At 39.6% G+C, this 5,224-nt stretch overlaps 1 long non-coding RNA gene across 1 annotated transcript in view; it reads left to right on the top strand.

Moving 5' to 3' along the window:
- The first annotated feature begins 72 nt into the window (after window positions 1–72).
- The window catches only part of LOC111730495, an 18,151-nt gene continuing 12,999 nt past the window's right edge, over window positions 73–5,224 (top strand). Inside the window, exon 1 of the long non-coding RNA XR_002776717.1 lies at window positions 73–194. This is a non-coding gene — a long non-coding RNA (uncharacterized LOC111730495). The remainder of the gene's footprint in view (window positions 195–5,224) is intronic.

Genomic DNA, 5,224 nt, shown 5'->3' with positions numbered 1-5,224 from the left:
CCCTGCTGCACCCCCGGCGCACGCGTGGTTGCGGGTCGGCGCCGCACCCGCGCGGGGACCCAGGTCCGCTTCCCCGCGAGGATGAGGTGCTGCTCGGGCTTCGGCGCGACCTGGAGCGGGGACCCCCGGAGGAGGCGGGCTCTGACGGCCGAGGAGGGGGCTTCCCCTGCCTTCCCCAGATGCGTTCCTAAACGGTGAGTATAGCACCTTCCGTTTTCTCGAAAGTTTCCTTGTGCCTCGTCCCTTACTTTCTCATGTGATGTATTCACTTGTCGATTTTGTGGTCGATGAGTGTCCGAGATTACATCTGTTCCAGGTGGACAGCATTAGAAGTCCGTCCCTGTGCACACGGCCTCGTAAGTCTAGCTGCCATCCATCACCAAACGCGGTCCCCTTCACCGCTCTGCCCTCCCCAGCCCCTTCTCACAGAATTTTTGCAAGAATTTGCAACACGATCCACTTATGGGTGTTTTAAGCGTCGAATTCGTAGCATCCTGTATTATTTTTTTAAGGATTCAGAATTGTTTCTTGGGAGAAATCACAGCATGGTTTCCTGTAGAGGGACACATATTTACGGTAGAGAAATTCGTATTAAAAAACGGGGAACCTGTGGGTCGCCTGTGGAGCCGCATCCTAGCCCGAGGCCAAGGAAGAAGATTGCGCCCCAAACCCTTCTTTCTCTCATTTGTGTTCTTAATTTTTCTACAACTTTAATTTAAAACTATTGAAAATGGAAAAGGATATGAAAACCCACAGCATTGGTTTAATTTCAATATTTTACTTATACCTCAAACAGAATTTATTATCCTTTAACTTTCTTGGCTTTAAAGAAGCTAATTTATCAATAATATCTGGATATACTCTTTTTAGCTAATCTTATTTTCAAAGGAGAATTTAACCACCTTTGACATTTCTTCATGAACCAGTAATGAACAAAAAGTTTTTACTTTCGACTTACTAAAATGTTCTTTGCTAGACTCCTGCTAATCGATATGTTAAAAAATAAAATAAGATCAATGGGACTTCCTAATTTGTCATGTGATTACAGTAGGAAAGTTCATGAATAAGGTTTAGAAGATCAAAAAATGGTGCTTTTTAAAAATTAACTATTGCATGCTGCTTGAAACCATCAACACTGAAATATCTACAAGACTTAAATCGCTAGAATATTTAATAGGCGAGAGAGTGGCTGGCTCATTTTTCTAAATCACATGAGTTTATGGAAAAGAGATTGTCTCTGGTTCCCAAAAGAAAATCCAAGGCACTCGTTTTAATTCTGTTACCTCTATTTGAAAGGTGACATATGGGTATTTCTAATATTCTTCCTTTCTGTTTTTGCCTCTTTCCATAATAATTGATACTTTTATTTCTTATTTAGCATACTCATTTCTTTGCATTTCTACTTTATTTTCAAAGTGAGAAAGCATATCTCTTGTTAAAGTTTTACATCCTTCTAGCATACTTTTTACCTCACTTTCTCTCGGTTGTAATCCAGGGGAGCGGCCTTTCAATAACATGCATTGTTACTTTTTGCCAGGCTATGTCGTAGGAGATGTTTTCTAACCATGTTCGCTTGCTTCACAGTATCATCCCACCACGATCAAGTGCATGACATTCACAATCTGTTAACGACAAGATGATCTGACCTCAGCGTAGTGTATTTTCTCATTCGATATGGCTTCTCCCAAAGCATTTTTATTTTAACCGATAGGTACAAGATATAAGATTGCGTAGACTGTTCCCATGTGTTTTATTGATTAGTTTATCACATACTATTTAGCCAGACTAATTTTACAAAGATGAACACTCGTTGAAGGTTTTAATTAGCAATCATAGCATGCTATAATATTTTTTACTGATTCAGAATTGTTTCAGGGGAGAAAACCTGATACGAATTCACAGAGCGGGAAAATAGAGTATTAAATTCAGCTCCTGCATTGAACACATTTCACTAAAATACTTACCTGTACGAAACAAGATTTTATTACTCTTATACTGTATTCCATACACCACAGTAGTGAACCCATTCTTTCAAAGTAACACATATACGACTAGCATTCCTAGAAGTATCTTTTATACCTGTGCCTTTACTAAGGGTATGAAATGCAGCATAATGATACACATATTCATTCACCGAAATAACGTTGCACTTATTAATGGGTCGCGTAGTGTGTTCCATGCACCACCATGTGGATATCGCATTATTTTAATTAACTAAGACAGCGCTTATTCCTATATTCAATTAGTATTCTTGCAAACGTGTTTAATTATGTGCTTTGAAGATGCATTCAGTGCAGCAACAGGGCGAACACATTTCTTCACCGACATAAGACTGTACTTGTGTACTTGTGTCTACGACTACAATTTTTAGGAACAGTTTTTTGTCTGTGTGCCCTTATGGAGTTTTTTAAATGCAGCACAGTGTGCTAAAAGCTTTTGTTCATTGAAAATAACCCAGCACTTATTCACGTACGCAACCAGCATTCTCAGAAACGTGTTCTGTACATGGATCTTTGCAGATTTTTATTAAACATAGCACACGTGATAGACGTACTAATACGCTGAAATCGCACTATTCAAATGCATCAAAATTCTATCACCATGGACATATTTTATACATGTGATATACACAGCGTGTTCCATGCACATATTTTATACATGTGATATACACAGCATGTCCCATGCACAATACTTTCAAAATAAATTGAACATATTTACATATACAACTAGCCTCATTAGAAATATTATTTATTGCTGTGCCTTCACAAAAGGTAGTAAAACAACGCAGTAGAGTTGGATAAACATTTTCATTCTCTGAAACAACACTGCACAACTGCTAGTCTTACAAATACCCATTTTGGGGGACCGGTTTTTGTATACGTGCCTTTACGGATTTTTTAAATGCAGCACAGTATGGTGAAAAATTCATTTACTGAAAATAACACTGCACTTATTGAAATATATAACTAACATTCCTAGAAACATCTGTACATGGGTCTGTACAGATTTTATTAAACAGAGCACATGTGATAGACATACTAATACACCGAAATCATGCTACCCAGATGCATCGAAATTCTGTCACCGTAGAAACGTATTTTATGCATGTGACATGCATAGTTTATTCCATGTATCCCATACTGGTGAATGGATCCTTAATGAATTAATACTACACATATTCACATATACAACGAGCATTCTTATAAACATCTTCTATAGCTGGGCACTTACAGAGTGTAGTAAACCAGGCCATGTTGTGAGCAGATTTTTTTTCACAGAAATAAAGCGATCTGGTTACAACAAATGCTAATTTCTGTGATAAAACCCAGCATATTCCATGCAAAAGAATTTTGATCATATTCTTTCAATTCAGTGACACTGTTTATTCATGTACAACAACCAGCCCAAACATCTTTCTACATGTGCTTTTACCAAGGCTATTGAATGCAACACAGTGCGGTAAACACATTCATCCACTGAAATAACATTTCCTCTCTTCACGTATCCAGCTACCTTCCTTAGAAACATGTCTTAGTCCGCGCTTTACTCTTAAAGAAACAACGTTATCTATCACATATAAAGCTAGCTTTCTTAGATCAACTTTATAATGGTGTCTGCAAAGAATGAACTAAATGAAACACGTGTGGTGACGTGTTCTTTCCCGGAGATGTCACTACCCACACGTGCTGAGGTTCCGTTATTCTCAAAAGCATCTTTCATACGTGTGCCTTTACATTTAGTACGTTCCACACGCCTTGCTTGAGATATTACTTTCTTTTAATAATAGTACTCATTCATAATAATGCTACTCATTCATAATAACGGCACTTATTTACATATGTAGCTAGCATTCTGTAAAACACCTTAATACGTGTGACTTTACAGAGTCTCTCACATGTGGCGCACTGTGTGAGCACACTCCCTCACAAGAAGGCAGCCTAACTCTATTGCTCTTAGAAACGTGTCTTGCACAGACGCCTCTAAGGTTGTTTTAATGCACTGAGGAGGGCGGTGAACTCCCTCGCACACTGAAACGGCACTGTTCTTACCCATGTGGAGAAGTGGCATTCTTAGAAGCGCCAGCCATGGACAGGCCTTATGAGTCATCAAAGAGAACATCGTGTACCAAACACATTCGTACACTAAAAGTCACACCGGTCTTACTCACGGACACAACTGCCATTCCCAGAAACGTGTGTCTGCGTATTGTACCTGCATCGCACTGTGCACATTAACACACACAACTAGAATTTTTAGAAACGGCTCTTTTACATGTGCTTTCAAAGAGTTCATGCAATGCAGCAGAGTTTTATGAACATATCCATTTACTTAGTGGACACATGTGCATGTTTACAAGTAAAGCTCCTGTTTTTAGAAACATCTATAACCAAGCCTCGACTGAGTAGACCGAGTAGCACCATGTCAACAAACCCCTTCGCTGAAATGACGCACAGCAATCCCTCGTTATCTGTGACTTTGGTTTCCCAGATTTCAGTTCCCCATGGTCAACTGCGGTCTGAAAACATTAAAGGCAAAATTCCAGAAATAAACAATTCATGTGCTTTAAATTGTGAGCTGTTCTGAGTAGCGTGATGAGATCTGGCACTGTCCCTCTCCGTCCTGCCTGGAACATGACTCGTCCCTTGGTCCAGGGTTTTTACACTGGACGTTAGTCACTTAGTAGCCTCCTCGGTGATCAGATCTACTGTTGTGGTATCGCAGTGCTTGTGTCCAAATCACACTGATTGTACTTAAAAATGGCCCCAAAGTGCAAGAGTAATAATGTTGCTAGCAATTTCAGAGTGCTAGAGAGAAGCTGTATAATGCTTCCTGTGAGTGGAAAGGTGTGTGTACAGTGAATCTTCGTCGTGTGTGTAAGGTTTGATACTCTCCGTAGTTTGAGGCATCCACTGGGGTTCTTGGACTATATACCCTCAGATACGGGGAGTGGAGGACTACTGTACTAGGGTGACAAAATTCTGTCACCTGAAGAAATATCATTTAGTCCCATGACATTACATAGTGTAGTCCATGCAGCACAATGTAATGTATACATTCTTTCAATGAAATAACACTCTATTCTCATATACGACTAGTGTTCTTAAAAACATCTTTTTTTTAAGACTTTCTTTTTCTCGGAATAGTCTTGGTTCATAGATAATTGAGAGGAAGAGAGTGTCCACATGTCCTCTGCCCGCACACACGCAGAGCCTGCTCCAACATC

The sequence above is a fragment of the Pteropus vampyrus genome, unplaced genomic scaffold, assembly GCF_000151845.1.
Source record: "Pteropus vampyrus isolate Shadow unplaced genomic scaffold, Pvam_2.0 Scaffold317, whole genome shotgun sequence".
Taxonomy (NCBI): domain Eukaryota; kingdom Metazoa; phylum Chordata; class Mammalia; order Chiroptera; family Pteropodidae; genus Pteropus; species Pteropus vampyrus.
This window is presented reverse-complemented; position numbering and strand designations above follow the sequence as displayed.